General features: G+C 39.2%; 1 protein-coding gene across 12 annotated transcripts in view; it reads left to right on the top strand.

The window, feature by feature from the left end:
• The window catches only part of LOC122089080 (protein FLX-like 1), a 40,406-nt gene that overhangs the window by 17,116 nt on the left and 5,895 nt on the right, over positions 1 to 17,395 (top strand). For 3 of the 12 annotated variants that reach the window (XR_006143211.1, XR_006143207.1, XR_006143213.1), the window contains exon 7: positions 14,012 to 14,056. The exons of 8 other annotated variants lie outside the window; for them this stretch is intronic. The gene's annotated coding sequence lies outside the window, so the exon portion shown is untranslated. Of the gene's footprint in view, positions 1 to 10,182; positions 10,422 to 14,011; positions 14,057 to 17,395 lie in introns of those variants that run through there. One more of the 12 variants, XR_006143214.1, reaches the window with a different exon arrangement.

The following is a 17,395-nucleotide window of genomic DNA, read 5'->3' as shown; positions in this document are numbered from 1 at the left end:
AGCTCCACGATTTATGAATGAAAAAAGAAGCTTGTAGCTATGTCTCTGCTAGGACTGCTGTGTGTTTGATCACAATGGAAGGGAGTGGTGTTTGATCCATTCAACTCCTTGTGGTGGGAAGCCCGAGAGGATCTACTACATGTGTTTTTTTCTTCTTTAAGTTCTTATTTTCAAGGTTATTGCAAGGTTCTTCAAACAGGTAAGGGATTTGAACTGCTTTTGATTTCGGGTTCTGGAAATTTCAAGTTTCTCTCCTGCTGCCCCCATACTGTTCTGAAAATCCTGCCATCCGATGGTTCTCTTTTTTTGATCGAGTGTTAAGATTATATAGAGGGGAACTCGACCTTAATTTGAGGTGCATTAGACCAATGGATTAGTAGTTATGGACATTACTTCTATTCTGGCCGATTCTGTTTCCTGCCCAGAATTCTGATTCTCTTGGTATTGTGTGTTTTTACTGGTTGCTGATCATACACTTCACTGTTTATGCTTCTTAGTTGATGAGTTCAGCCCCTAAACCCTTGGCTGTTATTCTGTTTCAGAATTTCTGAGTTGTTGAAATTGATTCTTAATCACCTTCTTCCTTGGTCGACCTGCAAGAGAAGGAAGGGGCAGCAGCTTGCGATGGGAGTATCTCCTTCAAATCTTCTCCGTTAGGCCTGAGATTTCAAGCGTAAAGTTTCAAGAGGGAGCTCTTCCAAACCCATATGGTTGCTGGTTAGGTAAGCAGGCTGGAAGGATGTAAGAAGCCTTGAGTTAGAAGCTGGCTGTACCTTCTTCTGCAGCCCAGTTGCAAATCTGATTTCTCGCCGTAGAAGAATCGAGATGGCCTGAGTTCAAAGTGGGTGAGTCGCCTAGACACAGGCAACCTTCGATCCAAGTCTTGGGGTCAATCAATGGGAGGACTGTTTTCAGAGACAAGTCTTCAGTTCAGGTAGGTAACCTAGAACAGTGAATAAACAAAAACAGATAAAAAACAATGAAGATATGAAGATGAAGAAGAAGAAGAAGAAGAAGAAGAAGAAGAAGAAGAAGAAGAAGAAGTAATACGAGAAAGCAAGGTTAAAGAAGAAAAGTGACTATTAAAAAGGGGAAAGCAAGGCACCCACGACAGCCATGTTTCATGGTTCTCACCCAAAAAACTTATCAAGTTCTAATTCTCCAAAAACTTTTGAATCCTTCATTGGGTTACATCAATATAAAGGGAAGCAAAAGTGTAAAATTGGAAACTACCCTAAAAAGCAATTGAAATAAAATCTCCTACTAAATTTACCACACCCTACACTAAAAATTAAGGAAACAAAAATCACCCAATTACTCCCAAAATTTCCCACGCCGAATTGCATCAGGGGGAATGAAGCACACACTCTCTTCTCATAGAGCACAAAACCAATTCTCCATTAAGCTATTGTATCTCTCTAACCTTGTCTATTGGTTACAACCAATATATAGGGAAAAAAGACAAAATTAGAAATTCAACTGAAATAGTAACTAGCTTAAAGTAGGAGACAATTTGTTGAGATGACCATAGTTAGTTTACTGTTTACCTTGGTTATTTACTTTTTACCGTAGTAAGTTTTGTAGATAGGGATGCTTAGTCAGTGACACTCATTCCTTATTTGGTTTAATCTTATTATAAATAAGAAAGACCTCTGTCACTACTGACAAATCATTTTTCAATCTTTGGTTCCTAATTCAACTAGGTCTCAAAGCCTAAAGGATCTCTTTACTTTTTGTTTTTTTCTTCTCTGTCTTTGGAGGCATCTCCTCTGAGTCTAGCATGGTAGGCTAAACCCCATTCCATGCATGTCTAACCCTAAGCCGTAGTGCTTCCTCACCACTGTCGTGCCTATGCGACCTAACGTCGCGGAACCTCCCTTCTCACATCGCTGCTCTCTACACCTTGCGCTGCCACTGTGCCTCTCTACACCTCTCTGTGCCGCTGCCCCTCTCTGTGCCTCTCTACGCCGCTACCGCCTCCATGTCTGCTTCTCTTTTAAGCCATGGCTATGCTAACTGATGATGCCAACAATGGTATCTCTCTAGGGTCCAAGGTGGTCGCTGTCCAGACAACCAGTTCTCTCTCAATCCTAGTCCAATCATGCTTAATGGTTAGAACTACTTCACTTGGTCTTGTGCCTGCCTACTTACGATCCATGGGAAGAGCTTCTTTGGCCTTATCATTGGAGATACCCACAAACCCATGGATCCCGCTTCCGCTAACACTTGGTTAGCCAATGATGCCATTGTTATGTCTTTTCTGCTCAACTCTATGGAGCCGACTATCAGCACTAGCCATAGTTGTCAAGGCGACGAGGCAAACCAAGGCTTTGGAGGGATGCCTAAGCGCGTTGGTGACAAGTTGCCCGCCTTAAGGCGAACAAGTGTTATTTTTATTTTCCCTATTTCCTGACATTATTTATTATGCTACATATACCTTGTATCAAAAAAATAATCATAAAGCCACATAAAGTCATTAAAAATCAATATTAAGTCATATTAAGTCATAAAAATCAGCATTAAGTCACATTAAAATCAACATTTAGAGAAATGTTCTTGTTCTATAATAAGTTTGACAAGTCAGATGATTTTATTTTAACGTGAGACCTTTTATATTAGATGTTGCACAAAACAACTTTCCAACAAGTCTAAGATTACTTAAATCTGAGTTATAATGGCAAAGTTATGTTTCGATCAAACTTATTTTAAAGTGTGCGATTGCTGTTAAAATCGCCTGAATGAATTTTTTTTTTAATATACATCAAAACAAAAGATTATTTTACTGGACTTTTGGTTTTTAGTAATGTTCTACCATGATAAGATTTATAAAATTTTCAAAATTGAGAAAAATCATAGGATTTGAAAGTTGAAAATCGCCCTACAACCAAAATATTGTTTTTGTTCTTGGACTAGGAGGTTGAATTTTTATCCTTTTGGAATTTGATTTTTTGAACTATTTTTATTGGATCCAAGTAAGGGGTATTTGCTTATTGATGAATAATCTTAAATGAATTGAAATGAAACATTTATTTATATAATATTTGACATAAATAAGTGCCACCCAAGGCCCCATGCAAACCGCCTGGATGCTAAGACGACACCTTGACAACTATGGCCGCAACTTCATCTTGGTGAACTCTGCTGAACTATGGGTCGCAGTTAAACAAACCTATTCTCAGGGAGGGAATTATACTCAGATTTATGAGGTCTGACATAATGTTCGTTCCACAATGAAAAAAAGGGTTGTCTCTTACTGCCTTTTATTCCACCTTATGCACTCTGTGGCAACAACTGGATTTCTATCACTTGGTGCCTATGGTTTGCCTTGCCAATGCTAGTACTTTTCAGAAGGAGCGTGATATGGAATAGGTGTATGCCTTTTTGATAAGTCTCAATCCTGAGTATGATTAGGTCAGGGTGCAGATTTTAGGCCATGACACTTTTTCAACTCTCCTTTGGTTTTGTTTGAGGATCATTGTCACTCTATTATGATGCTCCCCGCAGTTCTTGTTTGCTCTATTTTTCTAGTTGCACCTACTCTTGAGGACTATTCTAAAGGGACTAACCTTGCTCCTGAGCCTGTTCAGTGTGACTATTACAACCGCCCTTGCCATAACCAAGAAAACTTATTGGAAGCTTCATATTCGTCCCAAGGGTGGTCGTAATAGCAACCCTGGAAAGCAAGGCTCCTAGGCCCATCTCTTTGAAACGGATGACAATACCTCTACTCCAGCACCGTTCTCTTTGGATCAAATGGCTGCTCTCAAGCAACTCATCCACAGTTAGGCCCCACTCCTCCCTCCACTTATGTGTATAATCTTGCTGTCTCAGGTACATTCTTGTGTCTTCCTCTACTTCTTCTATGTGGTTACTTGATTCGGGTGCTACCGATCACATGACAAGTAATTTCGAGATTTTTAGTACCTATAATCCGTGTTTTGGTGTGGATAATGTACGTGTAGTTGATGGTTCCTTGTCTTCTATCTTTGGTGAAGGTTCCGTGTCTTGTTCCCCCACTATTTCCCTTCCTTCTATACCTTATGTTCCTCGATGGTGTGCTAATTTTCTTGCTATTTATTATTTAACTGTTCATTATTTTTTCTACTCACTGTCTGTTTTAGGATCTGGTGACGGGTGCAATGATTGGGTATGGTCGGGTTTGTGATGGTCTCTACTACTTGGAATCTCCATCTGTCACTTGTACCTTCCCCTGTCTCACCACTAATGCTCTGATCAGACATTGCTCTCCCTCAACTCTATCAATGGGACCGTCGTTTATGACACCTCAATTTTCATATTTTACATCGTATGTTTTCTGATTTTGTTAAGCATTCTGGTTTGGAACAACTTAAGTGTGATGTATGTGAGTTTGCTAAACATACATGCAACTCCTATCACCCAATTGATAATAAAAAAGATTTTTCTTTTTCTATTATTCATTCTGATTTATGGGGTCCTTCTCGGACTATTGATAGGAATGGATTTTGTAGGTTTGTTACTTTTTTTGATAATTGTACTCGTCTTACTTGGATGTATCTCCTCCATAGTAAGTCTGATGCCTTCTCCTTTTTCAAGTCCTTCCATGCCATGCTTCGAACACAATTCAATGTTGCTGTTTGATTTCTTCGTAGTGATAATGACACATAGTACATTGATGGTACCTTTCAGCAGTACCTTGACTTTTATGCATCCTCTCTCAGATTTCCTGTGTTAGAACCCTTGATTAGAATGGGATACCTGAGTGCAAGAACCTTCACCTTCTTGACATCACTCATGCTCTCATGTTTGCCACTAGGGTTCCAAAACATCTTTGGGGGAATGTTGTTCTTGCTCCTGCCCACCTCATTAACCGGGTCCCTAACTTTAAGCCCCCTACTTCTTTTCTCTCGGACACCTCCATTGCTTTTACTTTTCCTCCTTGAGTCTTTGGGTGTGTTTGCTTTGCCCGCCCATAACTCCTCTCCTTCCCACTCTATATTGGATCCTCGCGCCCTGCAGTGCGTATTTCTTGGTTACTCGGCCTCTCAGAAGTGGCATAAATGTTATCACCGTCCTACTTGCCACTTGTATGTGACTATAGATGCCACTTTTTATGAATCCGAGGCCTATTTCACGTCACCTCTTCAGGGAAAGAGTCATGAGGAAGAGCTTCCGATGTCTCCTATTCAGGGGGAGCCACCAGTTCATCTTGTAAAGGATGTGATCACTTACACTCGGAGGTCCAAGATAAAGAACAGTACTAGTGACCAACTATATCCTTTTGCAGAACCTCCGTCAGATCCGCCATTATCAGGTACTACTTCTCCTATTCTTGGTAATATACATGTTGATCCTATACTTGATATAATGCACCTGTTGCTCCTGTAGAGGACGATCATCCCATTGTTGTTCGAAAGGGAGTTCTTTCCTGTACCCAGTACTCCATTTCCCATTTTGTTTCTTATGTATCTTTGTCTCCCTCCTATATGGCCTTTGTTTCTTCGTTGTCTTATGTGTCTATTCCAAGGGTTGGAAAGAAGCCATCAATGATCTGAAGTGGAATGCTGCTAGGGTTGAGGAAGTGTTGGCATTAGACAAAAAATGGTACTTGGAAACTTGTCCATCCTCCTCAAGGGAAGATATTGGGGTGCTGGGTTTTTACAATCAAGCAAAGGGCCAATGGGACAATTGAGCGGTACATGGCACGCTTAGCGGTCAAAGGTTTCATGCAACCTATAGGATTGATTACCAAGAGACCTTTGCCCCTGTTGCAAAGATGAATTCTATTAGGGCATCGTTGTCTATTACAGCCAATCTATGGTGGAATCTTCAACAATGGATGTCAAGAATGTGTTTCTCAATGGGTACTATGGATGTTCCTCTTGGTTTTGCATCTCCCTCCATTGCTGGGCATGTCTACAAGTTGAAGAAGCCATGGTATGGTCTCAAATAGTCTTCTAGGGCATGGTTTGGCCGGTTCATAAAAGCTATGATGAGCTTTGGATACAGACAAAGTCAAGTGGATCACACCCTAGTCATCAAGGCGAAGGTAATCGAGTTACTGCTCTGATCTTCTATGTTGACGATATAGTAATTATTGGAAACGATGATGGGAAGATCTCCAATCTTAAGGCCTTACTGGCATCAGAGTTCGAGACTGAGGACCTAGGGCCTCTTTGGTATTTCCTTGGGATCGAAGTTGCAAGATCCCATGGAGGTATCTTCATCTCCTAGTAGAAGTATGTTTTGGATCTCCTTTGTGAGACTAGTATGAAGCCTGCAGATGCTCTATGGAGGTTAATCATCAGTGGGTAGTGAAATGGGTGAATCATTTGATATAGAACAATACCAGAGACTTGTTGGCCGACTGACTTATTTATCCCACACTAGGCCTGATATTCCCTATGTTATAGGGATCATTAGCCGCTTCCTTTATGACCCCAGGACACCTCACCTTGATGCTGTGTATTGGATTTTGTGATACTTGAAGTCCACTCCTGGAAAAGGTATTCTCTTTTCTAATTATGGGCATTTGAAGATCGAAAGCATTTACTGATGCTAATTGGATTGGATTGGATCTATTGATGATCGGAGGTCAACATCTGGGTATTGTTCTTTCTCTGGGGGCAATCTTGTTACATGGCGAAGCAAGAAACAGTCCGTGGTGTCTTGTTCTAGTGCCGAAGCCAAGTATCCTGTGATGGCTCCGAGGATTTGTGAGCTGATATGGCTGAAGCGCCTCTTGTGTGATCTTAGAGTTGATGTTAAGGCCCAATGCGGCTGTACTGTGATAACACGACAGCCATTTGTATTGCTCACAATCCTGTTCAACTTCATAGGACTAAGCATATTGTGTTTGATCAGGACTTCATCAAAGAGAAGCTCGAACAAGGAACAATCTGCATACCCATTGTTAGTTCTGAGAATCAGTTAGCTAATACCTGATGTGTTTACCAAGGCTGTTCTTTGTGATGTGTTTTGTCCTCTTGTCTCCAAGTTGGGCATGCATGATATATTTGCACCAACTTGAGCGGACTATAGTAAGGTTTGTAGATAGGGACGCTTAGTCAGTGACACCCTACTTTCCTTGGTTGTAATCTTCTTATAAATAAGAAAGACTTCTGTCATTACTAACAAGTCGGATCATTCTCCAATCTCTGATTCTCCTAATTCAACTCAATCCTAAAAGGGAATAGAACCTAAACCAACTCTAACTCCTATGTTTAAGTTTGGAAAATAAAAGGCTTGAAATTAAGGATGAAATAAACTATTAATTTATTTCCAACCCTTGTTGGACCAAAAACCTGGGTTGGACTGGTTCTTCTTGGGCTTTCGCTTTCACAGTCGGCCATGCTGGTCCGGCAGTCAAGTGCAGCTGTAACTGCATCGCAAGGTTAAGTATTGCACCAACATGGCCATGCCAACAACTGGAAACATTCCATTTGGTTTGTAGGGCACATAGTTGGGCAAGCTCAAGGCCTTGAGTGAAGATGTGCGTTAGGGGGTTGAGGTTGCTTCAGCTATATATGTTTTTTGGAACCCCTGCATCTGTTTTGCACCTTTAATGATGGATGGTTCAGATCAGAGGGGCTAGGAGAATTAGGGGTCTGAAAAAAATTTGGGGAGAAGCAGTGGACAAAATATCGTTGGTTTTGGATGAAGAAACAATTTTAGATAGAGTTGAATGAGGGAACTTGATGTGCATGGACAGCATCATTAGGTTTGTACAAAGCTTATACGCTTCGGTAAAACCAATTGTTTGGATCATGGAAGCTGCATATGGTGCACTGGTGGGATTCATGGCTCTCTTAGCATGCTCTTGGCAGTTCCAGAAATTCTAATGGGGGGTTTCTGAGAGGAAAAAAAGCCTTGGCATAGCTGCTAGACTTTCTCCATTTTATATTCTGGTGTATCTTTAGCCCGGCTTGTAATCATCTAAGCTGCTTAGCTCCGTCTCTCTTGAGAAAAATTTTCCCATTTTAGTTTGTCGTCCTGGTCGAGGAATGGGCTTTTCTGAAAAAAAATCAAGTTGACATTCTTAGACACTGCAGAATTCTCCGAGTCTAGATCTTGCTCATTGATGTGGAAGGGTTCCCTGATTTAGCAAGGAAGAGTGAAGAGAAACAAACCCCCAAATGGAAAGGGGAGGAAATGGGGCTACCGGAAAAAAAAAATAACAAAATGGAAGAGAGAAGGAAAGGGAAGGCAAAGGAACTTGGGGAGGGGTCAAGAAGCAATCTTCGTGGTGGATACTTGAGCAGACCAATGGAAGGGTAGGGTCTCCTTTGTGGAGATAACTCTTGGATTCTCTTACAGGGAATTAAATTGTTGTATGGTCTTTTGCACAATACACACAGGAAGGCCTTCCAATATGGCCTTATTATCTAGACGTAGATCAGATGGAGCTACTGGTAAGCCCTAGGATCCCTTGCTTGTATTCTCAAGGTTGGGTCAAACTGAGTTTACTACTTTGTGGAATGAAACTTCAGAAGTACTGTAAGAGAGTTTCGGAAACTGTTCGAAAATAAATGGGTCGCTTAGAATAGTGGGGATGATGCCAAATACATGGAGGTATGTGATTGAATTTGATTTTAAAAATTGACATGGGCATGGGCATAGTTGTCAAGGCGTTGTCAAGGCGGCGATTTGGCGTCCTGGCGGAAAAAGAAGTTCATGGTAGTGCTACGATTTACATGACTCACAAATGGCGTTCGCCATTGGCTGATAGGCGTTGCTATGGCACCGCCATGGACGCCAGGTAACGCCTGATTCACTAGGCGGTCGATTTTTTGTGAATGCAGGGTGATTTTGATAGGGCTATGTTGATTTTTGATGATTTGATGTTGCTTAATGTTGGTTTTATATGTTATAGGGTATATATTGTAGGCTTGTAGCATGCTAAATAACTTTAGAAAATAGGGGAAATAAAAAAATAGCATACTAAATAATTTTAGAAAATAGGAAAAATAAAAAATGACACATGGGCGATTTAACCGCCACGACAACGCCATATGGGCAATTCATCGCCAAATCGATTAGCCACCCCTCCACCGCCTTGGATCGATTTGATGCCGTGACAACTATGGGCATGGGCGTGCTAAACTACCCTATGAATCCTATGGTCAAAGTTGCCACATGGGTGGCACCCTTAATAGGTTCACACAGGGAGTTCTTCCTACATGGTCCTTGCAGAGAACCTTCTGGCTTTCTGTTGTCACCTTCCATGTACTATGCTCTAGAATCATTGACTCAGCTTTTTGGTGTTAAGCTTTGAAGATTCTCATTGACAATCTACCCTCCTTTTAGGGGTGTCAAAATGGGGGTGGAACCAGACTGAACTTGTTGGTTTGGTCTCAGTTTTGGTTTTTAAAAAAATCTGGGTTTGGCTTTGGTATGAGCCAATTAGACCTGTTGAAACTGACCAAATGGATCGAAACCAGAAAAAATCCCAGCAAATCCGTTAGAAAGTGAATATTTTATAATATTTTTGTTTCATATCTGAAAAAACCGAGGCCAGGCTGATAAGAGATATTAAAAGTAATTGATAAGGGGCCAAGACCAACTGGACTAATAGCTATCAATTTTGGTTTGGATTTTTTAGGCTGACCATCTAGTGTCGGGTTAACCTAATATATTCTAAAAATTGAAAATATTGATTGAACTAGAACAAACCAACTGTTCGATACCCCAAACTTTTTTTGTAGGGTGACTAATGCCAAAAGACAACTGCTTATGATTGAATTTTCTTGGCAAGCTCACCTGTTATTACCATGTGGAAGGTTGTGGTAATTTCAACTGTTGGATATCTAGTAAGGGCTTATTTGGTTATATATATGGAAGGAGCTAAAAGAGCTAGGGGTATGCCTAAAATGACCACCATAGGCAAAGTGGTGAATAGTCTCGGTCTTGTCCCAAATCCCAAGTATGACTTTGGATAGAGTTGAGTGGAGGGCTAGGATCCACATAGCCGAACCCATTTAGTTGAGATTCTCCTCACTTGTTGGGCTGTTACCTCTTTCCTCTTACTCATCTTTCATCTCTCCTTTATCTACTATCATCTTATCCCATCTCTCATCTTTTAATATCTTTTAATTTTTTTTTTTTATTATTGCTATTATTGTTTTTTCTGATGGATCCATGTAGCCGACCCCATTAAATTGGGATAAGGCTGAGTTTTTTGTTGTTGCTGATTTTGTTATATAGGTTATCTGTCCAATATTAAACCAAAGGGAAAAGACCCCCACACCAATACTATGAAGATGCTTTTTCATGCCTTCTCACATCTTGACCATGGGGATCCCGCACGGACATTATGTCTCCTCCCTTATCATGTTGACTTGGCTTTTGCCATTACATTTTATATTGCAATTCAGGCTGCAGTCTATTAATTCCATTGTCCACAAGAGAAGATTGTTGGGTAAAAGGATTTTCATTTACTCCAATTATCTTTTGCAGACCTTAAAAAAGGAAATTATGATATTTTTTTTTCTGTTCGAAGGAAGTTAAAATATTTTCTTTTCATCTGTACCCAATGAAGCGGATCCGGTTTCCAAAGGCTGAAATCGGATCGCTTAGGGCCCACATGAATGATAAAATTTCTCAATTTAATGGTTGAGTGGCAATCTTGTAATTTCAGAAACACTCAAGCACTTAAAAGAGAGGAAAATAAATAATAGAGTCACTGAAATATAAATTGGAAGGAGAGGGGTGTTTAAGAATTACCAAAGAGAAGGGGGAGTAATAGAATGTAACTTTAGGAAACAAGTGCTTACTTGTAATAACAGCAAGGGGTTTGTTTGCAAATAAGAAAATATATCATCTTAAACCTTAGATCATGATGGAACACAATAGCCAGCAGCAAGAAGAGAGCTTCCTTACCAAAGAAAAAAAAAATAAAGAAGAGAGCTTGCGATGTTGAGAACCTCCTCCAAGTGCATCGATTCAGCCCCAAATCTTGGGCGAGGCTTGTATACCCTATGGCATGTTGATTCCAACAGGAAGACACTTCGAAACAGCAATCAAAGATGAGCTGTAGCTTCTGCAATCAGATCTGGGCGGTACCTTTGGGAAGCCTGAGTTGCAGGTTTCGTTTGTTCACAGCAGGAATCACTTTTAGGTCTGAGATTCAAGGCTTAGGGTGGCCCTTCAATGGTGAACTAACCCCCAAAAGTTGGTAAAGAAAGAAGATGAGATGAAGGAGATATATCAATTTCTAAGGTGTTGCAACTGCCGCCTAGAACAGGGACTGGGAGAGAGAACCAGCAAGGAGGAAATAAAAGAAGAGAAGAAAAAATTCAGAAAGAGAGAGATGGGGTAATGGCAGCCAATATTCAGCCAAGCAACATTCAACTTTCCAAAACTTCAAATCTGAGTTCTTCACTAGTGTAGGTAGCAGCGCTTTAGGGCCCGTTTGATACCGTTTCAAGAAACGCGTTTTTGCTGTTTCTGTGAAACGGAACAAAAAGCGTTTGATAAAATTGTTTCGTTTCACTTGTTTTCAGAAATAGAAATAGAAATTTCTACCTATTTATGGTTCAAGAAACGACCCAAGCATAACAAGTTACTTGTTTCGCCGTTTCTGAAAATGACTCGTGACCATTCTTTTGCTGGTTACTATCGACTTCTAGAAACTTGACTTATCAAACACCTTCAATTCTGTTACTGTTTTTAGAAAGGGAAGTTTATGTTTCTGTCGTTTCTTGAAATAGAAACGTTATCAAACTGGCCCTTAGAGTTCTTCAAATCTAAGCTTCAACTGAGAGACAAAAGGGTACTCTTCCGCACAGTTCTGATCCTACTGATATTCATACAGTTGTTGATACTAGGGCAGAAGCAAACTTCATCTTTGTTGAAATTGTTTGAGCACACAAACCTTTGTTAGTTAAAACGAGAACGGCAAGAAAACGTTGTTCAGTATGGGCGTGTTCTAAACGGATGAAAACGTGAATAGGATGGTAAAAAATACGGTCAAATATGGCAGAAACGGGAAAAAATCGAAAACGGATGGTACGCATTTTAAACGTTTAAATTTAAATAATACAACACCAAAAAAAGGCAATATACATGCATAAATTGGTAAATAATTACCTAAATGCCTGCATGACAATGAAAACAAATGTAGATAATAGTCATATTTCAAACTAAATTCAAACCTATTATATCATCAAATAATATCCAAAACTTATCCATCCAAAGATTAATATAAAGATCCAAAATACATCATTCAAATATCCAAAAGCATCATCTAAACTACATCATCCAAAATGTATCATCCAAACTACATCATCCAATTTTGTTAAAAAAATCACAAATGTTTTATAACACAGGATTAGGTTGATTATGAATAGGTTTGACATATGTCTCTTCAAGTATCTTAGTCTCCAACTCAACATCTACAACAGGCAAGTCACCAAGTTTTTCTGAGTCAATAGGTTTTGCTTTTTGAATTGTTTGGTTTTCATACTTCTCCTTTATCAAAGAATTCATTCTAATTTACACCAAATCTTGTAACATTTATGGAGTCAATCTGTTCTTTTTCTTTGTCTGTGCTACATCCCAAGCACTCCAATATCTCTCACAAGGAGAGGAGCTACAAGGTTGACTCAAGATTTTACAAGCTACCTTTTCAACAACAAGAAACTCACCACCCATAAATTCCCACAAAATCCCTACAAATCAACATAAGTAAACAAATATAAGAATGATATATTTAAATAAAGAAGTATTAACTTAATTAAACAACAAATTTATTTAGATGGTTAGTTTTCATCATAGACTTTCCTATGATATTGAACAACCTTGGGCTCTTCATCCAATACTTAACCATTTCTGCAGTGAATTGATCACGATCTTCTGGAGGAACCATGATTGCCACGATAGATTCTTGAGCTTGCACAACTATACTCGTCTCAATAAAAGGTCCACCATCAAACAAATTTTTAGGATTTAAAGCTGCAACAAGCACATAAATAAGTTGAATAATATTCTTTTCCACCCTAATATCAAACAAATCCAATATGGTAAAGTACTTCACACCATCACTCTCCTTTAACTTCCTTAATTTTTCTTTTGGCTCTGACATTTGCTTTATACAAGTAACATACATTAGAACCATCTGAATCAATCAAGCGAAGAATCCTAATGAGTGGATCCATAAAAGCAATAACCTCCTTTGCCCCATCCCAAAAAATATTAGATTGAATTATTCTCACAGTTTTTAATGTTATTTTAGCCCTATTGCAATGGAAGCCTCTCCACTCAGATGATACAACCAATAGCCTGAATTCATTTTCAACTGCAACAAGAGATTGAAGCATCAAAAAATTAGTAGCATCAAAAAATTAGTAGCAAACCTTATTTTGCAGGGCTGCTTAATCTCTTTTGAATTGGTGAATTCTCTCATTAAGGCTATAATAGCCGTGCGCCTGTGCATATAATCCACTACATGTTTCCCATCATCAATAATTTCCCTCACCCATCTAACATGCTTATGGATATCTTTCAAAAGCAAGTTAATCCCATGTGCAGCACAATTTTTCCTATATATGTGAGACCATTTTCCAATCAACATATCACTACAACAGTTATAGTTGGCACCATTATCTGAAAAAAATTGCACATGTTGTTGTCCAAGCATTTCAATTACATCAGAAATTTCTCTAAAAAGATATCCAACAGTAATACTATTTGAACCACATTCAATGCACTTCAGGAACACAACCCCCCTAGGAGAATAAGCGATCACATTGACCCAAGACGTCTTCTTTCGGTTAAATCAGACATTATCGCGCAACCTGTGTTACCCCATGTTGACTTTATGTTATTCACATATTCCATGATCTCTGCCTTGGCTTCAGGAATCAAATGGGTACGATGAGTAGAATAACTAGGGACAACAAAACCCTGACCATACTCACATGCATCATTCATCATGTCAATAAAAGATTTTGTCTGAATAACATTGAAAGAATTGTTATTCTTAACAAAAATTCTCCTATCATACTTTCTAATGCCTTCTTGTCTTTCTTAGCAGCCAATTCTACTATTGTGGTTTGATGAATGCTCCTACCAAAGGAAGGTGTGGAACCAATTCCACTTTCTATGGTTTCATTCATCATTTTCTTTTTAGATGCACTCAAATTCATTTCTGCACTGGCTTCAGCTTAGACATGGTTAGGGACTTTAGTACAAATTTGAACATCATGACTAGTTAAGCAAGCCGAATGAGCCTTCACTCGAGTAACGCTACTAGAGAAATCAAGTTCACAATAATTGCATTTTAAACGGTTCTCAGCAAGTTGTACATGTTCCCAAGACTTGTCATTTTTCCTAACCATTTCTCAAAAATCTCATGTACCTACATAATATTACAATCAAACATTGTTTAGGTTTAGCATACATGATGAGTACATATGAGAATCAAAATTGTAGACTACTCTTTCACATATAAAGTAGGTACTAGGAGAAAACATATCATTGCATCCTCTAAAGAGACATGGAAACAACAATATAGAAGAAGCAAACAACTATTTTATTTAACTAGTAATCCATAATTAATGATAAATCAAATTAATTACCAATGAAATAAGTAATCTATTTTAACAGCACTCATAAATGTCTAGATATGTATTCCATCACAACATCCACTTTATTAGTTCACTTTACTTTTTATTTTGTCTAGCAATATCTTTACTAGGAAAATGAAAAAGAGGGGAGAGAACAATATCAGAGCTGAAAATAGTTTAATGCTACTCTTACCAAATTAATTGGAGAGGCGAACCTTAAATGCAAAAGCTAGAGACTAGAGAGTTAGGAAAGAAGAATGGAAAACAATGAAGTAAGCAAATTCAAAAAATATGTTGAATTAATCTAATACGATTTGGTGATCACAACCTTTCATTTACTGAAACCTTATTGATGAAAAAAGAGAGACTAATGACTAGTATGTAATCGAACTTTGAATAGCAGATTTAGTCAAATGATCTCAACCATCTGATTTTTGATACTTTATGATATTCAACTAGTGGTCCAAAATCTAGAAAGCTCCAAGCAAAATATCAATAAAATCATGGTTATCATTAGCCCCGTACTTTTTCTCCTTGCCCTCAATGAATTTTAAAAATGCATTTGGTTTTGAAAGGTGGAGCAAGTTCTTGATTTTGGCATTTATCAATTTGATGACAATATTGCCCGAAGGCTTTCCTCTTGTTGAGTTTTGAACCCACTCCAATCTCCATCCACCAAGAGTGGGGATGGGGAAGAAAAGTGGTAGAAGTAAAAGTGAAGGAAAAGGGGAATTGTTCTTATAAAGATTAGTAATTTAGAAAATAATACTAGCTAGATTTGGCAATCCCTTTAAAACATTAAAAGCAAATCTTGTAATCCTTTGGTAAGCTTTTGGATTTGACTTGGAAGAATAATATCTATAATTATTGGGTTTTGAAATCACTGGACCACACAATTATTTTTCTATGAGATAGTTTAAAGGAGAAAAGTCAAGCAGCAGTAAAGAGTATACCTGGAGTCCAGAGAGAGAGAGAGAGAGAGAGAAGCCCCTGACCTGAGTATCTTTTGTTCGCCGTTAGGAGAGAAGACGAGGCGGAGTGAGAGACTTGCCGACAGCGGACATCGGAGATGGGAGAGAAACTTGGAGTCCTGGAGTCGAGAACTTTGTTAGTTAAAACGGGAGAAACATATTCTCAAGAATATATATATATATATATATATAGAGAGAGAGAGAGAGAGACCCCTAACTTGAATGCCTTTTGCCCGTTGCCGTTGGGAGAGAATACGAGACAGAGTGAGAGACCTGCAGACAACGGACAACGGACAACGGACAACGGAGATGGGAGAGCGACCTTTAGCTAGAAAGCAGAGAGTGGGAGACGGTCAGGGACTTAGGGGCTTAGGGTTAGGGTGAATCGTGTAAAGGGTTTTCCCGTCTTTCTTTTTTTCTTTTTTTATTTTAATTGTCTTGTCCATTTTTTTAGCTTAAAAAAAAACGGATTCGTGTTCTAAACGCGTTTAGAACTTCAAGAGCTGTTGTTCCCCTTTTTTACTGGCTTACTTTGGGCAGTTTAGAAATCGGCGTTTTAGATGGCAAAAAAAGGGCACGTCGTTTTAAACGTGAATTAATTTACAAAGACACGACCTTCCACAGAAGCAACTATTTAAGAAGATTCACCTGTAAGGTTTTGGTCCCATAACTCGAGAAGAAACTACTGCAGTAGTACATCTATAGTTTGGGCCATTACAATACCATGTCACCTATTTGATCACCCCATTGGTGCATTGCGACATTCTTCTAGGGCAACCTTGGCAACGATATGCTGGTATCCTCTACGATGGTGCAAGGAACACCATCAATGTGAAGCGAGGGGGTCGTACATATTTAATGAGGCCACACCCACTATTAAACATGCCATGTTGTTGATTGACTCCTGCTCCAATGACACGTCAGCCTGCTCTGATACCATTTGATGGAGGGCCTTAGGGAAGAAAGGGAAGATCAGAGTAGATAGGGGAGAAGAGAAGAATAGCATAAAAGAGGGGGGGGGAAAAGCGGTCACGTCTTGCACCATACCCAACACTAAAACCTTCAATTCATTCAAAATCTGTCTAATACTTTGGGTTACATGCCTTTATATAATAAACTGAATTTAAAACTTGCTTAAATAAAATCTAAAACTAAATTAGCAACTCCTTACTCGTTGTGCCCCCTGCTTGGCCCTTCCTCTAAGGGATTGTTGTGTAACAAGTACATAATGTCCACTAGAACACCCGTGGATTTTATCAACTTGATGAATTAATTTTAGGATATAGGACTTTCCTATTGGAACGGATTGTTCAAAAGGATATAGTGGAAAAGTTGATAGATAAGTCACCCTTATTGTCACTCTATCTTGGATTCTCAAAACTTCTGTCGCTCCATCCCTACAGGGGCAGAGAACGCATAGCTGTCTCGGTGGTGCTATCGGAGGCTCTGGGGAAGTCGGAATGGCGACACTCATCTTGGGGGGGCTACTACTAAATGCTTTTAGATTGTTCTATTTCTCAATCTTTTTGACTTGCTCCTACGGAACCAAGGTTGAAAAAATCAATCATTCACAACCACTGATGAAGGATTCCTCCAGAATAAGGGGTATTCGTTACACCACGATTTTGAATCAGAAGAGAGATTTTAAGAAATGGTGGATCTATTCACTCTATCAATAACGGAGTCGGATCTTGTGTATCATAAAGGGTTTGCCTTATTTGTTCGCCACCTGGGGTTGTAGTATGTTCCAAGGGTTGGGATGTTTGCCCATCAAAGCAGTACGTGAACTGGGTTCACGTGGGATTCCACGTGCCCTATGCTACTCGGGTCAGAGCTTAAGCTAGTGATGCTTTCGGCTACTGGACTCTTGCCATCTAGAGT

The sequence above is a fragment of the Macadamia integrifolia genome, chromosome 9, assembly GCF_013358625.1.
Source record: "Macadamia integrifolia cultivar HAES 741 chromosome 9, SCU_Mint_v3, whole genome shotgun sequence".
NCBI lineage: Eukaryota > Viridiplantae > Streptophyta > Magnoliopsida > Proteales > Proteaceae > Macadamia > Macadamia integrifolia.
Note: the sequence above shows the minus strand (reverse complement) of the source record. Positions and strands in the feature narration are given on the sequence as shown.